At 50.6% G+C, this 12,195-nt stretch overlaps 1 pseudogene; it reads right to left on the bottom strand.

Moving 5' to 3' along the window:
• Window positions 1–1,663: 1,663 nt before the first annotated feature.
• LOC121529820 lies at window positions 1,664–11,258 on the bottom strand (annotated as a pseudogene).
• Window positions 11,259–12,195: the final 937 nt, after the last annotated feature.

Below are 12,195 nucleotides of genomic sequence, written 5' to 3'. Positions count from 1 at the left end.
ATGTGCGAAGAAGAGCGCGAATAGTTCCGTTATACGAACGACACGTTGCCGTTAGAATTTTTGTGAATAGTTAATAACTTTATTTGTTTATTTATTATTCACTTTCGATGAATGCACTAGGCTTGAATGTTCACCTTTGTATGCTGTTATGACAATGTTGAGTTGCGATGAGCGGGTCGAGCGAATAATTGTTGCGGGCGATACTTCGACAATTGTTTATGAATTAATAAATTGTTAATAATTTGTTTAAACACTGCCCCACGTTGGGCCCAAATGTATAATGCACAAAGCGTCTTTTGTGCTGCACAAGATATCAGGTTGGGGGGTGCATAAACTAATTACAATCTATAAACTCAGGCGAGAAAAAGACAACCGTTTACCAAGATCTAACATCAGCAACTGCCTTTTATTAGCAGCGGCAAAATAACATAATGTTCTAACAGAGTAATTTACAGAGATTGGTTAATACATGTTAATAAGCTTTGTTTACATTTGTATAGGCAAAGAGAAACAGTATGTAAGACGAAAAATATTGTGAGTTTGACCGAACAGCTTTATTAACACAGTTTCCAATTTCATCTATTTTATAACTATAAAGTTTGGAGCATAGACCTATAAATTCACTCATTGGTTTTCCATTCAACTCATCTTTAAAATATCCTAACCTCTTTTTATTAACTTTTTTAAAATTATATAAATCGATTCCTTGCTAAATTTCTAACAAATCTGCATTTACAGCTGAAATTGCTAATTTTGATCCATTTCTCGCGAAAATGGACGATATTACCCGTTATCAAATATGCCAACTTAAATTTTCCCATTTTTCCTAATTTAAGTTGCAGTATTATTGCTATAACTAAGCCTATAGTTACTCGAATCTGGAATGGCCTACCTCGTTCGATTCCTTCTTAAATTTCTAACAAAACTGCATTCACAGCTAAAATTGCGAAAATTAATATTGAAATTGCATTACATGAATCTGGAATGGCCTACCTCGTTCGATTCCTTGTTAAATTTCTAACAAAACTGCATTCACAGCTAAAATTGCGAATTTTGATCCATTTCTCGCGAAAGTGAGTCGATGGCCGTTGTGAGGGCCGGAAGGTGGCGGACAAAGGCCGAGAAGCAACCGAACCGCGCCGGGAGTTGACGGACGACGGCTGAGCGCCAGCTGAGACACTCCGTGTACTGTCTCCCGCGCTCCGTGACCGGTGCTCCTCTTGACACGGCTGGCACCGAGCCCGCGGCTTCTCCACGCGGTGCAGCAGCGAGTTGTGATCCTGACCACACGTTCTACAGCAGTCCCCACGTCGACACGATCCGTCGGAGGGCTCGTGAGCCAGGCAGCTGGAGCAATACCGATTCACGAGAACCGCCCGGAGCCGCTTCTCGGCTTTGAGACGTAGAAACGCCGACATTTCTTCAAAGAATGGATCCCACTGCAGACTCGGCATCGGTAGGACTGTGCACCTCGAGTACATCTGCTCTCCAGTGACTGGGCGCTGCGTGGACGTGGCGACATCGTACTGAATATGACTGGAGGAACTATGATGAAAAAACAAAAGAGCGTTATCAGAATTTGTGTGAAGTTCGATTTGGAACTACGGGCAGAGCTACGAGACAGCACAATGGACAGGGACATTGGAACGGAAGAAACGCATAATTATCGTGGGCAGGCAGACGCGTCCATCGGAAGAAGGACGACCTTAGCGACGAGCCGCTTGACAAGCCCTCGCGCGGTGCGAATGTCGATAACGCGGACATGGCCATCGGATCCTGGATACACCGCGTCAATCCTGCCTAATCGCCACTCATTGGACGGAAGGTTTTCCTCCTTGATGACCATCATATCCCCAACGCGGAGATTCCTCGTAGGGGCACGCCACTTGTTCCTCTTATGGAGCTCCTTGAGGCACTCTTCCTTCCATCGCAGCCGAAATTGCTGTTGAAGAGCCTTCAGGTGCTGCCAGCGATTAATAATTGACGTAGTATCCCCCTTTAGCTCGGGTTCGACAGTGACAAGAAGAGGACCTCCCACCAGAAAGTGCCCGGGTGTAAGAGCCATCAGATCAGCAGGGTCTTCGGACATTGGCGCGAGAGTTACCGACCAGTCGGTAGGTAACGAGCCTCCGGCCAACCCACCCAGAGCTACCCTGGAATTGGTACGCTGACGGGGTGGCCACTTGACAATACATATGGATGCAATTATGTTGCAATCTAAACATCGTCCAAAACTAGGCAACGACCACTTGGGTCGCTGCCCTGCTAACGTTTCGCTGACTCTGCAACAGTATGCCCTGACCCCCGGAAATGTGACACGAGCAGCACTTGGATTTGGATTCTTTAGCAACATTCATTTTATTTCATTTTTGTACTTATGTATAAGCATTTATGTATAGCATGTAAGATTTCCTATGTACACTTCGGCAGCGGCGGCTTCTCGGTCACCGCTGAACAATATAAGTTTCAGTTTGAGAATTTACTTCAAACAGAGAAGTTTCAATTCCGCTAAGATTTTTTAAAAACGGGACTTGGAGAATATCTGAAGACATTCCGATAAATATCAGGAGAACACCCCGAACCAACCTTTGGATTTACTATAACTCGAGCGGCCGCGAATTTAGGCACGCCTCGATCCTCGCCACGAGAGTAGCCAGCTCCTCAAAGGTGTATTTCCGTGTGGCGGTAGACTTGTAGAACAAGGTCTTGAAGCTCTTGACGCCTGCCTCCCACAGGCCCCCCATGTGGGGGGCTCCCGGAGGAATGAAATCCCAGAGAAGCTGCTGGTGACTGTAGGCACCTGTCACAGCCCCTTTTAGGCTCTGGAGAAAATCGCGAGATAGTAGGGCAGCTGCCCCCACAAAGGTCTTCCCGTTGTCCGACTGCACTTGACGGGGGCATCCACTCCGGTACACGAATCGAGCGAAAGCAGCCAGAAATTTCTCGGTCGTAAGGTCCTACGTAGGCTCTAAATGGATGGCCTTAGTGGAGAAGCACACAAACACCAACACATACCCCTTTGCCCAACACCTGGGCGCTAGCCTAGGAGCTGGGCCGACCAATAACGGAGGCACGCCTGCAAACAAAGGACTGCAGGCGCCGCCTAATACCGACGGCTTTCACACGCCATTGTCCAGTCTACCAGACTGGGCCAACATGGGAGCTGACCCATTCAAAAACAGCAGTGTAATGGCAGTGGCAAGCAGCCTAGTACCCCCCCAGTAGCAGGAAGAGACAGCCCAAAAGCGGAAGAGGAGCAGGGGGATGTGTTGGTACAGCTGACCAGCCTGGTATCGAAGACCAGGGAGTTGAAGAAACTAATGGACGGAGAGCGATCCATCACCAATCCAATGAGGGAGATAGTCGATGAAATTGACTACCTTCAGAGAGAAGTCCTATCGGCGGTACAAAGCATGATCGAAGAGCAGGGAAAAGCCAAGAAGGCTGTGGAAAAAACCTGTGCAGAAGTACTCGCAAGCGGCAAGAGACCCAGAGGGCAAGAAACCTGGAAAACGCCAGCACTTCCAGCAAAAAAGGCGATGCACAAGGCGCCGGCAAACGAAGCCAGCCAAGGAGGAAATAAGGGGAAACATGCTATGGCAGAGAGCACCAGCAATCCCCAAGAACCTGTGAAGAAACCAGAAGAGTGGAAACAGGTGAAACAGAAGGCACGGAAGCCCAAGGTGCGACCACCACGGAACGATGCGATAGTTATCGCAACCTCCACAGGTGGATCCTATGCGGATATCCTGAAAACAGTTAGGACGGAGCCTCAACTGAAGGAGCTAGGACAAGCTGTACAGGCCGTAAGGCGCACAGCTAAAGGGGAACTATTAATCCTCCTAAACAAGGTCTCCGAACCTAAAACCGCCGAACTCCAGACCATAATGAAAGCGGTCCTGGGTAGAAATGTCGACGTTAGAGCGCTGACTGAGACAATGTTGATTGAGGTGAAGGACATAGACGAGATCACCGACAAGACGGACGTCCTATGTGCGGTTAAATCCCAGTTTGATGTGGAACTGCCAGAATCCGCGGTGGTAGGATTAAGGGCGGCATACGGAGGCACCCAAACCGCCACACTAAGAGTAATGCCTCACATAGGAATACAGCTCAAAGAAAGATAACACCCAAAAGGTGCTTTAAGTGTATGGAGTTTAACCATATAGCAGGGAACTGCAGGAACCAGGAGGAATGTTCGAAATGTTGCTACAATTGCGGCGCAAAGGAGCACCAAGCCAAAAGCTCCAAAGCAAAGGCCTGTTGCATGCTCTGCAAGCGCAAAAAGGAAAAAGACTGCGAACACCCAACAATGAGTGGGAAATGCCCATACTTCAAGAAGGCCATGCAAGGACTTAGGGGCAAATGAAGTTCCTGCAGATAAACCTAAACCACTGCGAGGTTGCCCAGTCGTTGCTAGAGCAAAGTGTCACCGAACAAAACGTAGACATGGCATCATAAGCGAGCAATACAGGAATAAAAACTCCGGAGAATGGCTAGCGAATAATAGCAAAAAATCGGCAATATGGAGCTGCGGAAACCCAATGCGCCAGATTAGCAGGAAGAAAAGCGGAAACTGATTCGCGAGGGCTCATGTGAATGGTATAGCTTTCTACAGCTGCTACCTGCCCCCAAGCCTTACCCTTCCACAGGCAATAACTGCGCTCGAAGAGATTGCAGAAGACGCCCGGAAAAACCGTCCCACCGTAATTGCCGGAGATTTCAATGCATGGGCCTCGGAGCCGGCACCAATTCCATCATCGACCTCACATTTGTGAGTGCTGGATTGGCACCAGGCTGCAGCTGGGAGGTTAGTGACATCTACATGGGGAGTGACCATGCAGCAATCATCTGCACGATAAAGTCTAGAAATAGCCCAACATGAGTTCCAAAAACCGTGTCAGGGTACAAAGTAGAAACGCTAGACGCGGAGATGAAACAGATGTTGTTCGAGGACCTCTCTACAAGCGGCTCGACTGAACAAAGGGCAAACCACCAAAAGGACTATACCAGGCTAGCCTGCGACGCATCTATGCAGGAAAAGAGGAAACAAAAAAAAAAAACTTTAAAAAGAAGACCCGCATACTGGTGGAATCGTGACATTGCGGAAGTCAGAAAAGAATGCCACAGGGCAAGACGTGCGTATCAACGATCAAGAGGAAGGCCCGAATTTGATTACAGGGAAAGAAGACGAGCTCTGGATAACGCAATAAAAGAGAGCAAACGTAGGTGCTTTACAAGATATGTGATGAAATAGACTCCAACCCATGGGGCTTCGCATATAAACTTCGGGTATACAGCAGGCCACCGCTGACATGCCCAGCCAGTCTAAGAAGGATAGTGGAAACACTCTTCCCCGTGCAAGTGAGCACGGCGCGAACGCCACCTACCGGGAACATAGCGAGCATAAAGCCCACAAGTGCCGAAAAAGTACTCGGAATACTAGAGAAAATATTGGATGACAAGGCACCGGGACCAGATGGAGTTCCGAATAAAGTCCTCACAATTGCAATTAGGGCAAATACAAAAGAGTACGTTGATATGTATAACGGTTGCCTAACGGAAGGAGTGTTCCCCAGACGCTGGAAAACACAGCGGTTGGTACTCATACCAAATGGGGACAAACCGGTGGAGGAACCTTCTTCGTACAGGCCGCTATGTATGCTGGATACGGTGGGCAAAATTGCGGAGAGAATAATCCACTCCCGGCTGGAGGGTGCCCTTGCCGAAACCAATGGCCTCTCCGAGATGCAGTACGGCTTTCGGAAGGGGCTATCAACCATCGACGCCGTCGGCAAACTGTGCGAAATCGCTGATAAGGCCATTGAGGGAAAAAGGTGGTTGTACGGCACTAAGCAATATTGCATAGCGGCAACTCTGGATGTTAAAAATGCATTCAACTCGGCTAGCTGGCATCATACACTAAATGCACTGAGGAACCTAAGCGTCCCAGCGTATATACAGAATATAATATCGAGCTATTTTGAAGACCGCCTGCTACTGTACGAAACAGAGTCCGGGCAGGCAACTCACATGGTCACCGAGGGAGTTCCCCAAGGATCAGTCCTTGGCCCTCTGTTGTGGAACGTCATGTACGATGGGATTCTTAGGATCGCGATGCCGGAAGGGGCACAACTGATTGGCTTTGCGGATGACGTAGCCATAGTGGTAACGGCTAAAAAACTCCCAGACGCGGAGGAAATCTTCAACGAAGCTGGGAAACGAGCAAGCGCATGGCTCGACGACAAGGGTCTTGCCCTGGCAGCGCACAAGACCGAGGCAGTCCTAATAAGTAGCAGGCAGAAAGTGGAGACGGCTACGATACGAATCGGAGAAGTAATAATCAAGTCAAGCCCAAGTCTAAAGTACCTAGAAGTCATGATCGACCACCGGCTTTCCTTTAAAAACCATTTAGCCTACGCCAGTGGGAAGGCAGGTAGAACGGCGGCCGCTATTTCGCGAATCATGGCGAACACTCGGGAACCGAGGCAACCAGGACGCAGACTACTTGTTAGCTTTGTCACATCGACGCTGATGTATGGGCACGAGCCACAAAATGGAAGCTACAGGCAGGATAGCGACTCTGTACAGAGATTGTGTGAACTGCGGGTATGCTGTGCCTTCCGCACGGTATCCTATGACGCGGCAATGGTAATAGCGGGAATCATACCGATTGATCTGTTAGCAGAGGAATCTGCTAATATCCGCGCAGGTAGCACAGGGGTCGCCACCGCTGAATCCCTACGCAAAAGATGCAGAGAACTCACCATCTCTAAGTGGCAATAGAGGTGGGTAAATAGTAGCAAAAGACGATGGACGTATAAGCTCATCCCAGATCTGCAGAGATGGCTGGGACGTAAGCATGGACATGTGGACTACTACTACTTACCTATCTGAATAGGTTTAAGCATGAACGCTATCCGCACTGCCCACTCTGCGAGTCGGATAACGAAGACGCAGAACATGTGTTTTTTGTCTGTCCGAGATTTGAAAACGAACGTCTAGATCTGAGCATAAGGGCTGGGAGGACGCCAGCCGCTTGTAACCTGGTGGAAATTATGCTTGAATCTGAAGTAAATTGGTCCGCTGTATGCAACATGGCCACAATAGTACTCAAAAAACTGCGCATCGCAGAAAGACTCCGAAATTCCAATAGGATAGAATCCTAGAGAGCCCTAAGGGCATTCCCCCCCGGCGAAGTAATACCTAACGGCAGTACCGCCGGTGAATCGGGGAGGGGGTGGAGTTTTTACTGGGTTAGAGTTCCAGACTTCGGCAAGATAACCCAGCTCCGAGTTGGCTTTCGAGGCTTTAAACCACCACTAATCACAAAAAAAAAAAAAAAAAAAAACCCCTTTGTGATGAGGCAGGCTCGCCCCGTATAGTTCTTTATCTCGAAAGGACCGGCATAATCCACACCTTCGGTAGCCCTCCCATGAGTTGCGTCTGCAACTTCTTCTTGTGGATGACACATACTTTACAAGCATAGACGACGGACTTGACCAAATTCCTCACCCTTGGAATCCAGAATTTGGCCCGAATCAGGCGGATCATCAGCTGATTGCCACCGTGCAGATGGCAGTCGTATGGACGGATTATCGGATGCCGTTCGTCATATTGGAGAAGTTCAGAGGACGTGACCCGGCCGCAGGCTCTCAAAAGGCCTTGCGAATCATGAAGGGGTTCAGATTTTGAATCGGACTGGACGTTGATACTGGACGCTTTTCGCTTAAGCATCCCATTTCAGAGACGAAGTGTCTGCGCTGAGTGACGAAAACTAGAAGACGTTCAGCCGACGTAATCTCATTAGCTGTCAAGTGCTCTTCGAACGGAGAGCGTATCTTCCGCGTGCGCTGGATGAAGCGACAAACATAGGCAAGGACTCGTAGTGCCTTGTCGAGTGTGGAGAAACGTTCAAGGAGATCTTCGGGGGGCGCCTTCGCGACATGGACCTTGACTGTTCGCTTCTCGAGTTCAGTCACGGGGGCCTCGTTGCCTTGAGTGGGCCACTCGCTGCGAGGCCCTCGCAGCCAGCCAGGCTCGTGCCACCACAACTGGTTATCCGCAAGGTCTTGGAGAGCTGGCGAGGTCCGCAGGGTTCTGCTTGGAGCGGACATGTGCCCATTTCTGCACGTCGGTGAACTGGGCGATCTTGGCTACCCACGTTGGCCACGAACGTTGTCCACTGACACGCTGGCTTCTGCAGCCACGCGAGGACAATAGTCGAGTCCGTCCAACAGTATGGGGGGCCCTGGCATCTTTGGCAGAACGGCGGTGGCCATTTCCGACAGCAACAAGGCGCCGCACAGCTCTAGCCGAGGGAGCGATACCGTTTTAACTGGGGCCACTCGAGTCTTTGCAGTCAGCAGGTTCACTATAACCTTAGATCCAACACGGACGTAAATTGCTGCGCCGTACGCCTTCTCTGAAGCGTCGCAGAACCCGTGATGCTCGACCCTTAGGTGTGGTCGGAACGCGACCCATCGAGGAACACGAATCTGATCGAGCACCGAGTAATTGTTCAGTAATTCAACCCATAGCTGACAGAAATCTTGAGGAAGGGCGTCGTCCCACCCCAGATCCAGAAGCCAAATGTCCTGCATGAACATTTTTGCCCGGACAATGAAAGGAGCGAGCCAACCTGTTGGATCGAACAATTTGGCAATTTGGGAGAGGACTTGGCGCTTCGTCAAGGACGAGCCGGAAGTCAACTCTGGCGGAACAAAAAAAACTCATCGCTCGTCGCTTTCCAGCGCACGCCGAGTGTCTTGGCCGTGCACTCTGCATCGATGTCGAGGAAATCAGCACGAAGGAGGTGGTCGCTCGGAATGTCAGCCAGGATCGCCTTGCTATTCGACGTCCATTTCCTCAGTGGAAACCCTGCCGACTCTAGGGCGCCCTTTAGTTCCCGAATCACCACTTGGGCTTCGGTTTTGGAGTGTGCCCCCGCGAGAATGTCATCAACGTACATAAAATGCCGGATAATTTGGCTTGCCTGCGGGTACTTCAACTCTTCGTCGTCAGCGAGCTGCTGCAGGACACGGATCGCTGGGAACGGGGCACAATTGACACCGAAGGTGACCGAAACAAAATACGTTGGAGCGGAGTATGCTTGGGGTCTATCCAAATTTGCCGATACATCTTCTCGATGTCGGCGTTGAAGACAAACCTAAAGTATCGCCACTTTAGGATTTGAATCGTCAGGTCAGATTGTAAGACCGAGCCCGCGTAAAGAATGTCGTTCAGACTGGTCCCGTTTGCGGACGGGCTCGAAGCATTGAAGACTACCCGCACCTTGGTGGTCGTGCTTTCGGGCTTGAAGACGGCATGATGTGGGAGGTAGTAGGTAGAGGAACTGCTCGTGGGAGACCTCGGTCATGTGGCCTAATTCGATGTATTCCTGGATTACCGAGTCATAGCGGCCCTTAAGGGGCGGATCCCTCTTCAGGCGCTGCTCATTACGCAGGAACTGAGCAAGAGCAAAGGACCGTGAAGCCGATAGCTCGGAACCCTTCTGCTCGGGGTCGCGTAAGGGGAGCGTCACAACGTACTTGCCACACTCGTCTCTTCTCGTCGTTTGGACACAATTGTGCTCGCAAACTGAATCCGATTCCGAATTGATCTGTGTGGGCACATCCGCCACCTCCCAAACTTTGGTGAGGAGCTGATCCAGCGAGTCACCGAGGCAACTCGTGTGGAAAAAACGGACACGCTGCGAGGGTTGGCTGGAGATAATGGGCCTGTCAGCACCCATCCAAAAATGGTTTCCTGGCCGAGAAGCGACCCGCAGATGTTAGCCCTGGTATTACCGAGGAGAATGGACGGAAGAGCGTCAGCTTTCAAAGAAGTTGGGGTCCGCCAGGGGAATGTCGGGCAGCCCCTTGATACAATCCGCGGAATCGGATATGATGGCAGATTTCCTGCCAACTGCGGAAGAACGCAAGCCGCCGTCTCTAATTGTAGCCCGGGTCTAGACGGCGACCGAATGGAGAAATGGCACAATTTAGTAGACTGCGCGGAAATGGTCTGATTAAGACCGGACACTTGGGCTTGAATCGTCTTGAAGGGAAGCTTGTCAAGGTTCCTCAGTCGTTCAGTTATGAACGTCGCTTCGGACCATGAGTCTATCAGTGCTCGTGCCTGGAAACTGCACCCCAAATGGCACACGTTGATACGGGCAGTGCCCAGTAGGACGGCTCCAAACCCGGAAGCAAAGCACACCTGCACATCCGACTGATCCTCTGAGCCGTTTGTGCTTCTGGCAGTTTGTGCGGGTCTTGCTGGAGTAGGCGGACTTGGAGCGGTAGCGAACGGATTGCCGCGGTGCAGGAGGGTGTGGTGTCGGCTGTGACATGTGGAGCAGGTATGGGCGCTCGTGCAGTCTCGCTGCTGGTGCCCTCGGGCAAAAGAGTTCAAGCATAACTGCTTCCACTTAATGTAGTCGGAGCACCCGTCCACGTTCATTTATAGGAAACGCGGACATAAGCGGATAGGATGGTTTTCCCTCGAACAGAGATCCCATTCCTTTTGGCCCGGAGCCACTCGAGTCTCGTACGAATTGAGCCTCGGTGCAGGGGCAGTAGGAAGTCCCGACCTAGGCGGAGATTGCCCGGAGCCACTAGGCCTGACGTCGTCGATGGCCTCCAGAATACGATGGCGCTCTGTCAGGAAGTTATCTAATTCCTTCCATGTTGGAATTTTGGCCTTATTATGTATGGATTGCTCCCACATAGAAAGTGTGACCTTGGGAAGCTTCGAGGAAATCATAAAAACTAGGAGACAATCCTGGACATTTCTAGGGCTGTCAGACAACTCTGAATGGTGGCTTGCAGTTCTCTCAGCGCGACCCCGGACTCTTGAGAAATAGACTGGAGGTTGAAAAGGATCTTCAACTGGCTATTGACCAATAGCCGCCGGTTCTCAAAACGGTCTGTGAGGCTTGTCACGCTGCGACAAACCCCTCATGGGTAAGCGGAGCCTTTGAAACAATGGCGTGTGGGTCACCACTTGTGGAACAACTTCTCTACCGGGGTGGGCCGCGAGTTTTGGATGTAAATGGCCGTAAACAAGTCTCTAAAGGTGTGCCACCGAAGATTTTCACCCGCAAAGACCTCGGTATCCACGGGAGGTAACCGACAGCCTGTAGACGCGGGGGTGTGGACATTGACGGAAGCCTGAGTGGATTGGGATGCAATTTTCTCCCGAAGCTGGGCAATAAACCTCGAATATACGGAGTTACAGTAGCTGTACTTCGATTCCAGCACTGCTGAGGTGACCGAATTGTCGTCGGACACGGCTAGCAAATCGGAGCAGCTCTCATAGTACTTCTCCACCTTCTCCAAGAGTGCCCGAATTTGGTCTCGATGGACTTCGCACATGTATTGGGAGCCCATTTCCGTTTCTGGGGCGACCGGGGTATTGATGTTGGCCTCAAATTGGCTAATTCGATCTGTTCCAGCGATAACTTTCTCAGCGCCACTTCGACCGCACTTTGTGCCATTTTCACAACGGAGCGAGTCTGCCTCTGTGAAGGACCGGGGATTGTATTGACGGATTCGTCACTCTTTGCCCTTGGAATGGCCCTGGTCGCCTTAGGCTTCAAAAGAGGCGTCCGCGGAGATGCGGATTGAGAGCTGTCCAAACTGATGGCTGTGATTTTCTCAAAAATCAATTCGCTGGTCAGCGCTTGTCGACTGACTTGCGCAATAGGTGCCTCGTTCGAAGCGGTGGCCGGTCACAATGATGTGATGAGAACGGTGATTAAGACCGGACACTTGGGCTTGAATCGTCTTGAAGGGAAGCTTGTCAAGGTTCCTCAGTCGTTCAGTTATGAACGTCGCTTCGGACCATGAGTCTATCAGTTCTCGTGCCTGGAAACTGCACCCCAAATGGCACACGTTGATAAGGGCAGTGCCCAGTAGGACGGCTCAAAACCCGGAAGCAAAGCACACCTGCACATCCGACTGATCCTCTGAACCGTTTGTGCTTCTGGCAGTTTGTGCGGGTCGTGCCCTTACTGATGTAGGCGGACTTGGAGCGGTAGCAAACGTCCGAATTGTGACCGAATTGTCGTCGGACACGGCTAGCAAATCGGAGCAGCTCTCATAGTACTTCTCCACCTTCTCCCAGAGTGCCCGAATTTGGTCTCGATGGACTTCGCACATGTATTGGGAGCCCATTTCCGTTTCTGGGGCG

The sequence above is a fragment of the Drosophila eugracilis genome, unplaced genomic scaffold, assembly GCF_018153835.1.
Source record: "Drosophila eugracilis isolate 14026-0451.02 unplaced genomic scaffold, ASM1815383v1 contig_1907, whole genome shotgun sequence".
Lineage (NCBI taxonomy): Eukaryota > Metazoa > Arthropoda > Insecta > Diptera > Drosophilidae > Drosophila > Drosophila eugracilis.
Note: the sequence above shows the minus strand (reverse complement) of the source record. Positions and strands in the feature narration are given on the sequence as shown.